Below are 16,754 nucleotides of genomic sequence, written 5' to 3'. Positions count from 1 at the left end.
CACAAGATTTACATGTGCAGGAGACACAAGATTTACATGTGCAGGAGACACAAGATTTACATGTGCAGGTGACACAAGATTTACATGTGCAGGAGACACAAGATTTACATGTGCAGGAGACACAAGATTTACATGTGCAGGAGACACACGATTTACATGTGCAGGAGACACAAGATTTACATGTGCAGGAGACACACGATTTACATGTGCAGGAGACACAAGATTTACATGTGCAGGAGACACAAGATTTACATGTGCAGGTGACACAAGATTTACATGTGCAGGAGACACAAGATTTACATGTGCAGGAGACACAAGATTTACATGTGCAGGAGACACACGGTTTACATGTGCAGGAGACACAAGATTTACATGTGCAGGAGACACAAGATTTACATGTGCAGGTGACACAAGATTTACATGTGCAGGAGACACAAGATTTACATGTGCAGGAGACACAAGATTTACATGTGCAGGAGACACAAGATTTACATATGCAGGTGACACATGATTTACATGTGCAGGTGACACAAGATTTACATGTGCAGGAGACACAAGATTTACATGTGCAGGTGACACAAGATTTACATGTGCAGGTGACACAATATTTACATGTGCAGGAGACACAAGATTTACATGTGCAGGAGACACAAGATTTATATGTGCAGGAGACACAATATTTACATGTGCAGGAGACACAAGATTTACATGTGCAGGTGACACAAGATTTACATGTGCAGGTGACACAAGATTTACATGTGCAGGTGACACATGATTTACATGTGCAGGAGACACAAGATTTACATATGCAGGTGACACATGATTTACATGTGCAGGTGACACAAGATTTACATGTGCAGGAGACACAAGATTTACATATGCAGGTGACACAAGATTCACATGTGCAGGTGACACAAGATTTATATGTGCAGGAGACACAAGATTTACATATGCAGGTGACACAAGATTCACATGTGCAGGTGACACACGATTTACATGTGCAGGTGACAAGATTTATATGTGCAGGTGACACAAGATTTACATGTGAAGGTGACACAAGATTTACATGTGCAGGAGACACAAGATTTACATGTGCAGGTGACACAAGATTTACATGTGCAGGAGACACAAGATTTACATGTGCAGGTGACACAAGATTTACATGTGCAGGAGACACAAGATTTACATGTGCAGGAGACACAAGATTTACAAGTGCAGGTGACACAATATTTACATGTGCAGGTGGCACAAGGTTTACATGTGCAGGAGACACAAGATTTACATATGCAGGTGACACAAGATTTACCTGTGCAGGTGACACAATATTTACATGTGCAGAAGACACAAGATTTACATATGCAGGTGACACAAGATTTACATGTGCAGGAGACACAAGATTTACATGTGCAGGTGACACAAGATTTACATGTGCAGGAGACACAAGATTTACATGTGCAGGAGACACAAGATTTACATGTGCAGGAGACACACGGTTTACATGTGCAGGAGACACAAGATTTACATGTGCAGGAGACACAAGATTTACATGTGCAGGTGACACAAGATTTACATGTGCAGGAGACACAAGATTTACATGTGCAGGAGACACAAGATTTACATGTGCAGGAGACACAAGATTTACATATGCAGGTGACACATGATTTACATGTGCAGGTGACACAAGATTTACATGTGCAGGAGACACAAGATTTACATGTGCAGGTGACACAAGATTTACATGTGCAGGTGACACAATATTTACATGTGCAGGAGACACAAGATTTACATGTGCAGGAGACACAAGATTTATATGTGCAGGAGACACAATATTTACATGTGCAGGAGACACAAGATTTACATGTGCAGGTGACACAAGATTTACATGTGCAGGTGACACAAGATTTACATGTGCAGGTGACACATGATTTACATGTGCAGGAGACACAAGATTTACATATGCAGGTGACACATGATTTACATGTGCAGGTGACACAAGATTTACATGTGCAGGAGACACAAGATTTACATATGCAGGTGACACAAGATTCACATGTGCAGGTGACACAAGATTTATATGTGCAGGAGACACAAGATTTACATATGCAGGTGACACAAGATTCACATGTGCAGGTGACACACGATTTACATGTGCAGGTGACAAGATTTATATGTGCAGGTGACACAAGATTTACATGTGCAGGTGACACAAGATTTACATGTGCAGGAGACACAAGATTTACATGTGCAGGTGACACAAGATTTACATGTGCAGGAGACACAAGATTTACATGTGCAGGTGACACAAGATTTACATGTGCAGGAGACACAAGATTTACATGTGCAGGAGACACAAGATTTACAAGTGCAGGTGACACAATATTTACATGTGCAGGTGGCACAAGGTTTACATGTGCAGGAGACACAAGATTTACATATGCAGGTGACACAAGATTTACCTGTGCAGGTGACACAATATTTACATGTGCAGAAGACACAAGATTTACATATGCAGGTGACACAATATTTACATATGCAGGTGACACAATATTTACATATGCAGGTGACACAAGATTTACATGCGCAGGTGACACAAGATTTACATGTGCAGGTGGCACAAGATTTATATGTGCAGGTGACACAAGATTTACATGTGCAGGTGGCACAACATTTACATGTGCAGGTGGCACAACATTTACATGTGCAGGTGACAACATTTACATGTGCAGGTGGCACAACATTTACATGTGCAGGTGGCACAAGATTTATATATGGAGGTGCCACAATATTTACATGTGCAGGTGACACAAGATTTACATGTGCAGGTGACACAAGATTTACATGTGCAGGTGACACAAGATTTACATGTGCAGGTGACACAAGATTTACATGTGCAGGTGGCACAATATTTACATGTGCAGGTTGCAACCTATAGTAACATTCTTAGCGAGCTTTGTGTCATATCTGAATAACAATGAAGAAGGGTCAAAGTTCACACATGAATTTCACCATAACCAGATCCCATATTTGGATGTAATATTAATAGGGGATAGAGAAAAAAATAGAGCAATAACACAGAGTTAGAGAAAATCTGCAGCCGGAAATTCAATTTTAAGAGCTGACTCCAGTCATCCCAAACACTTGATGAGAGGGATACCAAAGGGCCAACTATTAAGCTTACGTTAAAAACTGCACAGAAGTTAAGGCTTATCATATACAGGCAGCAGAACTAACAGAAAGATTAGTCAAGGGGGTTATAATGAAAAAAACATTACGGGCCAGATTACAAGTTGAGAACTAAATATTGCTTTCATGAAATCGATATTTGCGCTCCACTGTGTAATACCAGTGCACGCTAATGTGTGCTGGTATTACAAGTTCATGACATCGCGTTCGCATTGCTGGGAAGCATTGTGCTCATGAGAGCGCGCTTCCATAGGCTCCTATGGGAGATTCGTTCTGATGTCGCCAGAGAAAGCATCGGAACTTCAGCGAAGCAAAGGGGGTAAGTAGCGCAGCAAAGGCAGAAAATGTAAATATATATATATATATATGATTATATACATATATATTTATGTGTTAATATGTGTATATGCTCTACACGTAAATATATATGTATATAAGCATATACAGTATCTCACAAAAGTACTGTAATATAAGCATATACAGTATCTCACAAAAGTACACCCCTCACATTTTTGTAAATATTTTATTATATCTTTTCATGTGACAACACTGAAGAAATGACACTTTGCTACAATGTAAAGTAGTGGGTGTACAGCCTGTATAACAGTGTGAATTTGCTGTCCCCTCAAAATAACTCAACACACAACCATTAATGTCTAAACCGTTTGCAACAAAAGTGAGTACACCCCTAAGTGGAAATGTCCAAATTGGGCCCAATTAGCAATTTTCCCTCCCCGGTGTCATGTGACTCGTTAGTGTTACAAGGTTTCAGGTGTGAATGGGGAGCAGGTATGTTAAATTTGGTGTTATCGCTCTCACACTCTCTCATAATGGTCATTGGAAGTTCAACATGGCACCTCATGGCAAAGAACTCTCTGAGGATCTAAAAAAAAGAATTGTTGATCTACATAAAGATGGCCTAGGCTATAAGAAGATTGCCAAGACCCTGAAAATGAGCTGCAGCGGTTTCACAGGACAGGTTCCACTCAGAACAGGCCTTGTCATTGTCGACCAAAGAAGTTGAGTGCACGTCCTCAGCGTCATATCCAGAGGTTGCCTTTGGGAAATAGACGTATGAGTGCTTCCAGCATTGCTGCAGAGGTTTAAGGGGTGAGGAGTCAGCCTGTCAGTGCTCAGACCATATGCCGTACACTGCATCAAATTGGTCTGCATGGCTGTCGTCCCAGAAGGAAGCCTCTTCTAAAGAAGATGCACAAGAAAGCCAGCAAACAGTTTGCTGAAGACAAGCAGACTAAGGACAAGGATTACTGGAACCATGTTCTGGGGTCCGATGAGACCAAGATAAACTTATTTGGTTCAGATGGTGTCAAGAGTGTGTGGCGGCAACCAGGTGAGGAGTACAAAGACAAGTGTGTCCTGTCTACAGTCAAGCATGGTGGTGGGAGTGTCATGGTCTGGGCCTGCATGAGTGCTGCCGGCACTGGGGAGCTACAGTTCATTGAGGGAACCATGAATGCCAACATGTACTGTGACATACTGAAGTAGAACATGATTCCCTCCCTTCAGAGACTGGGCCGCAGGGCAGTATTCCAACATGATAACGACCCCAAACACACCCCCAAGATGACCACTGCCTCGCTAAAGAAGCTGGGGGTAAAGGTGATGGACTGGCCAAGCATGTCTTAAGACCTAAGCCTTATTGAGCATCTGTGGGACATCCTCAAATGGAAGGTGGGGGAGCACAAGGTCTATAACATCCACCAGCTCCGTGATGTCGTCATGGAGGAGTGGAAGAGGACTCCAGTGGTAACCTGTGAAGCTCTGGGGAACTCCATGCCCATGAGGGTTAAGGCAGTGCTGGAAAATAATGGTGGCCACACAAAATATTGACACTTTGGGCCCAATTTGGACATTTTTACTTAGGGGTGTACTCACTTTTGTTGCCAACGGTTTAGACATTAATAGCTGTGTGTTGAATTATTTTGAGGGGACAGCAAATTTACACTGTTATACAGACTGTACACTCACTACTTTACATTGTAGCAAAGTGTCATTTCTTCAGTGTTGTCACATGAAAAGATATAATAAAATATTTACAAAAATGTGAGGGGTGTACTCACTTTTGTGGGATACTGTACATATATCTTTACAGGGAACACACAGTTCCTATAGATTGCAATGTAAAGGCACTCCCACCAACGTTACACCGAAAATACTGTGTAGTGCAGTAATTTTATTAAAAAATAAAGATGCTGCTATCTTTCGACTAGATTACGAGTTTTGAATTATGAGGAGTGCGGTCCTAACTTGCACGTTATTGTCCCCGCTCACTTACCTACAGCGCTGGTATTACAGGTTTTTATAAACCCGGCGTTAAAAGACAACAAGTGAGCGTAGAGCAAACTTGTACTCCATACCGCACTCCAATACCAGCGCTGCTTAAGTCAGCAGTGAGCTAGGTGTACGTGCTTGTGCACGATTACCCCATAGACTTCAATGGGGAGAGCCGGCTGAAAAAAAGTATAACACCTGCAATAAAGCAGCATAAAGCTCAGTAACGCAGCCCCATTGATTCCTATGGGGAAACAAAATTTATGTTTACACCTAACACCCTAACATGAACCCTGAGTCTAAACACCCCTAATCTTACTTATTAACCCCTAATCTGCCGCCCCCAACATTGCCGACACCTACATTATACTTATTAACCCCTAATCTGCCGCTCTGGACATCACCGCCACTATAATAAACATATTAACCCATAAACCGCCGCACTCCTGCATCACAAACATTATTTAAATATTATTGACCCCTAATCTGCCTCCCCTAACATCGCCGCCACCTACCTACATTTATTAACCCCTAATTTGCCGCCCCCAACGTCGCCGCCACTATACTAAAGTTATTAACCCCTAAACCTAAGTATAACACTAAACCTAACACCCACTAACTTAAATATAATTCAAATAAATCTAAAGAAAACCTACTATTAATAACTAAATAATTCCTATTTAAAACTAAATACTTACCTATAAAATAAACCCTAAACTAGCTACAATATAAATAATAGTTACACTGTAGCTAGCTTAGGGTTTATTTTTATTTTACAGGCAAGTTTGTATTTATTTTAACTAGGTAGAATAGTTACTAAATAGTTATTAACTATTTACTAACTACCTAGCTAAAATAAATACATATAAAATAAAACCTAACCTGTCTTACACTAACCCCCGAAGATCCACTTACAATTTTGAAGACCGATATCCATCGTCAACGAAGCCAGGAGAAGTCAGCACCAAAGCGGCAAGAAGTCCTCAACGAAGCCGGGAGAAGTCTTAATCCAAGCCAGGAGAAGTGGTCCTCCAGACGGGCAGAAGTCTTCATCCAGACGGCATCTTCTATCTTCATCCATCCGGCACGGAGAGGGTCCATCTTCAAGACATCCGGCGTGGAGCATCCTCTTCTTACGATGACTCCCGACGAATGAAGGTTCCTTTAAGTGACGTCATCCAAGATGACGTCCCTTAGATTCCAATTCGCTGATAGAATTATATCAGCCAATCGGAATTAAGGTTGAAAAAATCCTATTGGCTGATGCAATCAGCCAATAGGATTGAACTTCAATCCTATTGGCTGATCCAATCAGCGAATAGGATTGAGCTCGCATTTTATTGGCTGATTGGAAAAGCCATTAGAATGCAAGCTCAATCCTATTGGCTGATTGGATCAGCCAATAGGATTGACGTTCAATCCTATTGGCTGATTGCATCAGCCAATAGGATTTTTTTAACCTTAATTTGTTTTTTTATTTTGTGTAACGATGGGTGATCGTACCCAGATAATTAATGAAAAAAGAGGTCTTCTGGATATTTGAACTGTCCACAAGAAAACCTTTGGGGTTAAACTCTGAATGGGATGTAGGACTATATGTGGGACAATGACACACATTTCAGAAGAAACATTGTAGCTCAAACAGTACATAAAGTATAAATTCACTAATTAATTGAATATCAACATATATACAATATCGATGCTGAGACTAAAAAGAAGGAAATAATTCCACTTAGTAAATAAATATAAAAGTATGAATTATAAGCCTACTTGGGGTAATAATATCTAAACTGGTCATATAACAATCTAGTTTAAAGATCTCTAAATTACCCACCCGGGGTGTTAGTAACAATCTGTTTGCTGATATTGTTGGTATTGCTTGTTAATGTAACATTAGCATATACATACTGGTTTTTATCATCAGTATGAGTTAAATATTGTTTTTTCTTCATATTGAAATATTTACCATCTAGTGATTAGCTTCCCACATAATCACAATAGAAGCCCCCAAGAATTAAATACTTAGTACATGAAAACTTTGAGACTTAGGGGCCGATTTAACAAGTTGTCACTCGGCCCCAATGCAGCTGTTTCCGTGTGAGCCTTCAGGCTCGCCAGAAACAGCAGTTAAGAAGCAGCGGTATTAAGACTGCTGCTCCTTACCTCGTACACCTCCTCTGAGGCTACGGACATCAATCTGCCCGATCGTATACGCAAATCTGCAGGAGGTGGCATTGCACAAGCAGTTAACCAGAACTGCTTGTGCAATATTAAATGCCTAGGACATATGCTGTCGGCATTCAGCGATGTCTGTCGGACATGAACCGCTGAGCGGATCATGTCGGACAGACACTTGATAAATCGGACCCATAGAAATTCCAGGTCTAGTTAAACACTTGTTAGCTCTAAAAATGCTAAATCTAAAGGCCGCTGCTCCATAACTGGTCCGCCTGCTCTGAGGCTGCGGGCATCAATCCGCCCGATCCTATATGATCGGGCTGATTGACACTCCCTGCTAGAGGCCGATTGACTGCAAATCTGCAGGGGGCAGCATTGCACAAGCAGTTCACATGTGCAATGATAAATATATCATGTCCGTCCGCACTTTAATAAATCGGCCTCTTAGTTGGTGATTTGGTAAATTTTGGCTTTAAAAGTATTTAGAATTACAGGCATATCAGTCCCTAAAGAAGCACTGGTTTAACCGGTGGGAAATGAGTCAGCTGGCTTGTAAATGTTGTGTCACCTGCTCTTGTAAATCTTGTGTAACCTGCACATGTAAAACATAATTTATGTAAGAACTTTCCTGATAAATTCATTTCTTTCATATTAGCAAGAGTCCATGAGCTAGTGACGTATGGGATATACATTCCTACCAGGAGGGGCAAAGTTTCCCAAACCTTAAAATGCCTATAAATACACCCCTCACCACACCCACAAATCAGTTTAATGCATAGCCAAGAAGTGGGGTGATAAGACAAAAAGTGCGAAAGCATAAAAAATAAGGAATTGGAATAATTGTGATTTATACAAAAAAAAATCATAACCACCACAAAAAAGGGTGGGCCTCATGGACTCTTGCTAATATGAAAGAAATGAATTTATCAGGTAAGTTCTTACATAAATTATGTTTTCTTTCATGTAATTAGCAAGAGTCCATGAGCTAGTGACGTATGGGATAATGAATACCCAAGATGTGGATCTTCCACGCAAGAGTCACTAGAGAGGGAGGGATAAAATAAAGACAGCCAATTCCGCTGAAAATAATCCACACCCAAAATAAAGTTTAAATCTTATAATGAAAAAAACTGAAATTATAAGCAGAAGAATCAAACTGAAACAGCTGCCTGAAGAACTTTTCTACCAAAAACTGCTTCAGAAGAAGAAAACACATCAAAATGGTAGAATTTAGTAAAAGTATGCGAAGAAGACCAAGTTGCTGCTTTGCAAATCTGATCAACCGAAGCTTCATTCCTAAACGCCCAGGAAGTAGAAACTGACCTAGTAGAATGAGCTGTAATCCTTTGAGGCAGAGTTTTACCCGACTCGACATAAGCATGATGAATTAAAGATTTCAACCAAGACGCCAAAGAAATGGCAGAGGCCTTCTGACCTTTCCTAGAACCGTAAAAGATAACAAATAAACTAGAAGTCTTACGGAAATTCTTAGTAGCTTCAACATAATATTTCAAAGCTCTAACTACATCCAAAGAATGCAATGATCTCTCCTTAGAATTCTTAGGATTAGGACACAATGAAGGAACCACAATTTCTCTACTAATGTTGTTAGAATTCACAACCTTAGGTAAAAATTTAAAAGAATTTCGCAACACCGCCTTATCCTGATGAAAAATCAGAAAAGGAGACTCACAAGAAAGAGCAGATAATTCAGAAACTCTTCTAGCAGAAGAGATGGCCAAAAGAAACAAAACTTTCCAAGAAAGTAATTTAATGTCCAGCGAATGCATAGGTTCAAACGGAGGAGCTTGAAGAGCCCCCAGAACCAAATTCAAACTCCAAGGAGGAGAAATTGACTTAATAACAGGTTTTATACGAACCAAAGCTTGTACAAAACAATGAATATCAGGAAAATTAGCAATCTTTCTGTGAAAAAGAACAGAAAGAGCAGAGATTTGTCCTTTCAAAGAACTTGCAGACAAACCTTTATCCAAACCATCCTGAAGAAATTGTAAAATTCTCGGAATTCTAAAAGAATGCCAGGAAAAATGATGAGAAAGACACCAAGAAATGTAAATCTTCCAGACTCGATAATATATCTTCCTAGATACAGATTTACGAGCCTGTAACATAGTATTAATCACAGAGTCAGAGAAACCTCTTTGACTGAGAATCAAGCGTTCAATCTCCATACCTTCAAATTTAAGGATTTGAGATCCTGATGGAAAAAAGGACCTTGCGACAGAAGGTCTGGTCTTAACGGAAGAGTCAACGGTTGGCAAGTGGCCATCCGGACAAGATCTGCATACCAAAACCTGTGAGGCCATGCTGGAGCCACCAGCAGAACAAACGAGCATTCCTTCAGAATCTTGGAAATTACTCTTGGAAGAAGAACTAGAGGCGGAAAGATATAGGCAGGATGATACTTCCAAGGAAGTGACAATGCATCCACTGCTTCCGCCTGAGGATCCCTGGATCTGGACAGATACCTGGGAAGCTTCTTGTTTAGATGAGAAGCCATCAGATCTATTTCTGGAAGTCCCCACATTTGAACAATCTGAAGAAATACCTCTGGGTGAAGAGACCATTCGCCCGGATGTAACGTTTGGCGACTGAGATAATCCGCTTCCCAATTGTCTATACCTGGGATATGAACCGCAGAAATTAGACAGGAGCTGGATTCTGCCCATACCAGTATTCGAGATACTTCTTTCATAGCCAGAGGACTGTGAGTCCTTCCTTGATGATTGATATATGCCACAGTTGTGACATTGTCCGTCTGAAAACAAATGAGCGACTCTCTCTTTAGAAGAGGCCATGACTGAAGAGCTCTGAAAATTGCACGGAGTTCCAAAATATTGATTGGTAATCTCACCTCCTGAGATTCCCAAACCCCTTGTGCTGTCAGAGACCCCCAAACAGCTCCCCAACCTGTCAGACTTGCATCTGTTGAAATCACAGTCCAGGTTGGAAGAACAAAAGAAGCCCCCTGAACTAAACGATGGTGATCTGTCCACCACGTCAGAGAGTGTCGTACGATCGGTTTTAAAGATATCAATTGAGATATCTTTGTATAATCCCTGCACCACTGGTTCAGCATACAAAGCTGAAGAGGTCGCATGTGAAAACGAGCAAAGGGGATCGCGTCCGATGCAGCAGTCATAAGACCTAGAATTTCCATGCATAAGGCTACCGAAGGGAATGATTGAGACTGAAGGTTTCGACAAGCTGAAACCAATTTTAGACGTCTCTTGTCTGTCAAAGACAGAGTCATGGACACTGAATCTATCTGGAAACCTAAAAAGGTTACCCTTGTCTGAGGAATCAATGAACTTTTCGTTAAATTGATCCTCCAACCATGATCTCGAAGAAACAATACAAGTCGATTCGTATGAGATTCTGCTAAATGAGAAGACTGAGCAAGTACCAAGATATCGTCCAAATAAGGAAATATCACAATACCCTGTTCTCTGATTACAGACAGAAGGGCACCGAGAACCTTTGTAAAAATCCTTGGAGCTGTTGCTAGGCCAAACGGCAGAGCCACAAACTGGTAATGCTTGTCTAGGAAAGAGAATCTCAGAAACTGATAGTGATCTGGATGAATCGGAATATGCAGATATGCATCCTGTAAATCTATTGTGGACATATAATGCCCTTGCTGAACAAAAGGCAGAATAGTCCTTATAGTTACCATTTTGAATGTTGGTATCCTTACATAATGATTCAATATTTTTAAATCCAGAACTGGTCTGAAGGAATTCTCCTTCTTTGGTACAATGAAGAGATTTGAGTAAAACCCCAGCCCCTGTTCCAGAACTGGAACTGGCATAATTACTCCAGCCAACTCTAGATCTGAAACACATTTCAGAAATGCTTGAGCCTTCGCTGGATTTACTGGGACACGGGAAAGAAAAAATCTTCTTGCAGGAGGCCTCATCTTGAAGCCTATTCTGTACCCTTCTGAAACAATGTTCTGAATCCAAAGATTGTGAATTGAATTGATCCAAATTTCTTTGAAAAATCGTAATCTGCCCCCTACCAGCTGGACTGGAATGAGGGCCGCGCCTTCATGTGGACTTGGGAGCTGGCTTTGGCTTTCTAAAAGGCTTGGATTTATTCCAGACTGGAGATGGTTTCCAAACTGATACCGCTCCTGTAGGGGAAGGATCAGGCTTTTGTTCCTTATTGTGACAAAAGGAACGAAAACGATTATTAGACCTAAATTTACCTTTAGATTTTTTTCCTGTGGTAAAAAAAGTTCCTTTCCCTCCAGTAACAGTTGAAATAATAGAATCCAACTGTGAACCAAATAATTTATTACCCTGGAAAGAAAGGGAAAGCACAGTTGACTTAGAAGACATATGAGCATTCCAAGTTTTAAGCCATAAAGCTCTTCTAGCTAAAATAGCTAGAGACATATACCTGACATCAACCCTAATGATATCAAAGATGGCATCACAAATAAAATTATTAGCATGTTGAAGAAGATTAACAATGCTATGAGAATTATGATCTGTTACTTGTTGCGCTAAAGCTTCTAACCAAAAAGTTGAAGCTGCAGCAACATCCGCTAAAGATATAGCAGGTCTAAGAAGATTACCTGAACATAAGTAAGCTTTTCTTAGAAAGGATTCAATTTTCCTATCTAAAGGATCCTTAAAGGAAGTACTATCTGCCGTAGGAATAGTAGTACGCTTAGCAAGAGTAGAGATAGCCCCATCAACCTTAGGGATTTTGTCCCAAAACTCTAATCTGTCAGATGGCACAGGATATAATTGCTTAAAACGTTTAGAAGGAGTAAATGAATTACCCAAATTATTCCATTCCCTGGAGATTACTTCAGAAATAGCATCAGGGACAGGAAAAACTTCTGGAATAACTACAGGAGATTTAAAAACCTTATTTAAACGTTTAGATTTAGTATCAAGAGGACCAGAATCCTCTATTTCTAATGCAATTAAGACTTATTTAAGTAAAGAACGAATAAATTCCATTTTGAACAAATATGAAGATTTATCAGCATCAACCTCTGAAACAGAATCCTCTGAACCAGAGGAATCATTATCAGAATCAGAATGATGATGTTTATTTAAAAATTCATCTGAAAAATGAGAAGTTTTAAAAGACCTTTTACGTTTACTAGAAGGAGGGATAACAGACATAGCCTTCTTAATGGATTTAGAAACAAAATCTCTTATGTTAACAGGAACACTCTGAGTATTAGATGTTGATGGAACAACAACAGGTAATGTAACATTACTAAAGGAAATATTATCTGCATTAACAAGTTTGTCATGACATTCATTACAAACAACAGCTGGAGGAACAGATACCACAAGTTTACAGCAAATACACTTAACTTTGGTAGATCCAGCATCAGGCAGCGATTTTCCAGAAGTATCTTCTGATTCAGGGTCAATCTGGGACATCTTGCAATATGTAATAGAAAAAACAACATATAAAGCAAAATTGATCAAATTCCTTAAATGACAGTTTCAGGAATGGGAAAAAATGCCAGTGAACAAGCTTCTAGCAACCAGAAGCAATAAACAATGAGACTTAAAATAATGTGGAGACAATAATGACGCCCATATTTTTTAGCGCCAAAAAAGACGCCCACATTATTTGGCGCCTAAATGTTTTTGGCGCCAAAAATGACGCCACATCCGGTAACGCCAACACTTTTGGCGCAAAAAACGTAAAAAATGACGCAACTTCCGGTGACAAGTATGACGCCGGAAATAACAAAGACATTTTTTTGCGCCAAAAAAGTCCGCGCCAAGAATGACGCAATAAAATGAAGCATTTTCAGCCCCCGCGAGCCTAACAGCCCACAGGGAAAAAAAGTCAAATTTAAAGGTAAGAAAAAAATTGATTATTCAAATGCATTATCCCAAATTATGAAACTGACTGTCTGAAATAAGGAATATTGAACATCCTGAATCAAGGCAAATAAATGTTTAAACACAAATATTTAGAACTTTATATAAAAGTCCCCAACCATAGCTTAGAGTGTCACAAAAATAAGACTTACTTACCCCAGGACACTCATCTACATGTAGTAGAAAGCCAAACCAGTACTGAAACGAGAATCAGTAGAGGTAATGGTATATATAAGAGTATATCGTCGATCTGAAAAGGGAGGTAAGAGATGAATCTCTACGACCGATAACAGAGAACCTATGAAATAGACCCCGTAGAAGGAGATCATTGAATTCAAATAGGCAATACTCTCTTCACATCCCTCTGACATTCACTGCACGCTGAGAGGAAAACCGGGCTCCAACCTGCTGCAGAGCATATATCAACGTAGAATCTAGCACAAACTTACTTCACCACCTCCACGGGAGGCAAAGTTTGTAAAACTGATTTGTGGGTGTGGTGAGGGGTGTATTTATAGGCATTTTAAGGTTTGGGAAACTTTGCCCCTCCTGGTAGGAATGTATATCCCATACGTCACTAGCTCATGGACTCTTGCTAATTACATGAAAGAAATGTTGTGTCACCTGCACTTGTAAATGTTGTGTCACCTGCACATGTAAATCTTGTGTCAACTGCACATGTAAATCTTGTGTCACCTGCACATATAAATCTTGTGTCACCTGCACACGTAAATCTTGTGTCACCTGCACACGTAAACTTTGTGTCACCTGCACATATAAATCTTGTGTCACCTGCACATGTAAATCTTGTGTCTCCTGCACATGTAAATTTTGTGTCACCTGCACATGTAAATCTTGTGTCTCCTGCACATGTAAATCTTGTGTCTCCTGCACATGTAAATCTTGTGTCTCCTGCACATGTAAATCTTGTGTGTCCTGCACATGTAAATCTTGTGTCTCCTGCATATGTAAATCTTGTGTCTCCTGCACATGTAAATCTTGTGTCTCCTGCACATGTAAATCTTGTGTCTCCTGCACATGTAAATCTTCTGTCACCTGCACATGTAAATATTGTGTCTCCTGCACATGTAAATCTTGTGTAACCTGCACATATAAATCTTGTGTCACCTGCACATGTAAATGTTGTGTCACCTGCACATGTAAATCTTGTGTCAACTGCACATGTAAATCTTGTGTCACCTGCACATGTAAACCTTGTGTCACCTGCACATATAAATCTTGTGTCACCTGCACACGTAAATCTTGTGTCACCTGCACACGTAAATCTTGTGTCACCTGCACATGTAAATCTTGTGTCTCCTGCACATGTAAATCTTGTGTCTCCTGCACATGTAAATCTTGTGTCTCCTGCACATGTAAATCGTGTGTCTCCTGCACATGTAAATCTTGTGTCTCCTGCACATGTAAATATTGTGTCACCTGAACATGTAAATCTTGTGTAACATGCACATATAAATCTTGTGTCACCTGCACATCTAAATGTTGTGTCACCTGCACATGTAAATCTTGTGTCACCTGCACATGTAAATCTTGTGTCACCTGCACTGCACATGTAAATGTTGTGTCACCTGCACATGTAAATGTTGTGTCACCTGCACATGTAAATCTTGTGTCAACTGCACATGTAAATCTTGTGTCACCTGCACATGTAAATCTTGTATCACCTGCACATGTAAATCTTGTGTCACCTGCACATGTAAATCTTGTGTCACCTGCACATGTAAACCTTGTGTCACCTGCACATGTAAATCTTGAGTCACCTGCACATGTAAATCTTGTGTCTCCTGCACATGTAAATTTTGTGTCACCTGCACACGTAAATATTGTGTCACCTGCACATGTAAATTTTGTGTCTCCTGCACATGTAAATATTGTGTCACCTGCACATGTAAATCTTGTGTCACCTGCACATATAAATCTTGTGTCACCTGCACATGTAAATCTTGTGTCACCTGCACATATAAATCTTGTGTCACCTGCACATGTAAATATTGTGTCACCTGCACATGTAAATATTGTGTCTCCTGCACATGTAAATATTGTGTCACCTGCACATATAAATCTTGTGTCACCTGCACATGTAAATATTGTGTCACCTGCACATGTAAATCTTATGTCACCTGCACATATAAATCTTGTGTCACCTGCACATGTAAATGTTGTGTCACCTGCACATGTAAATATTGTGTCACCTGCACATATAAATCTTATGTCACCTGCACATGTAAATATTGTGTCAGCTGCATATGTAAATAATAAAAGCATTTAAAGTGCATTTTTTTTTGTAAGTCTCTTTGTGCTAGCAAACATTTACTGCACAAGCAGAACCAATCTGAAGGAGGAATACATAAATGTAGCTGCGGATTTGAAACCGCAACTGAGGTGGAGGCTGTGCGCACATATATGCTGCAGCCATGATGTATGCAAGTTCCTCATTTTGTATGGCTTCTCTAGATTGCAGGGGTAGAAAACAAACGTGTCAGATAAACATGTGTGCAGAAGCCAAGCCAGGGTTGTGTATATTTATGGGGAATACATTTTTAAAAATTAGGATCTTGGACAAAATTCTAGGGGAAGGGGTATATGTTATCTAGACTTGGGGGCCCATTTAACAAGCTCTGTAGGGAGCTTGTGGGCCCGTGTTTCTGTTGAGTTTTCAGACTTGCCAGAAACAGCAGTTATGAAACAGCGGTCTAAAGACCGCTGCTCCATAACCCTGTCCACCTGCTCTGAGCAGGCGGACAGGAATTGCCAGAAATCAACCCGATCGAGTATGATCGGGTTGATTGACACCCCCTTGCTGGCGGCCGTATGCTCTCCGCATTCAGCGATGTCTTGCGGACCTGATCCGCACTGTCGGATCAGGTCCGCAAGACATTTCTTAAATATGCCTCTTGGTCTGTGCCTAGGGCATCAGGATTTGAGAGGCAGCACATTGTGAGTGGAAGCTCTATGGCCGTCCATCTCATATGTTGTATTAATTTTATTACAAACCATGTCTAGTGGGGGTGCCCCTGGCCTCATTTTGGGATAAATATATATGAGCTGACATTGCAAAGATGGGGGATTGGGGCAGCAGAGTACTGTGTAGGAGCTGTGGCTTCCTAGGGTACTTGTCATGTACTACAATACAGTTTATCACCTCTAGATGATGGTAACATGCACATACCCCATGCCAATGCTAGTGCATAACAG

The 16,754-nt window shown here is 40.5% G+C and overlaps 1 protein-coding gene across 2 annotated transcripts in view; it reads right to left on the bottom strand.

The window, feature by feature from the left end:
• Positions 1 to 16,754, bottom strand: part of SHANK2 (SH3 and multiple ankyrin repeat domains 2) — a 1,433,430-nt gene that overhangs the window by 153,482 nt on the left and 1,263,194 nt on the right. The gene's annotated exons all lie outside the window — the stretch shown is intronic.

The sequence above is a fragment of the Bombina bombina genome, chromosome 7 (genome assembly GCF_027579735.1).
Source record: "Bombina bombina isolate aBomBom1 chromosome 7, aBomBom1.pri, whole genome shotgun sequence".
NCBI lineage: Eukaryota > Metazoa > Chordata > Amphibia > Anura > Bombinatoridae > Bombina > Bombina bombina.
Note: the sequence above shows the minus strand (reverse complement) of the source record. Positions and strands in the feature narration are given on the sequence as shown.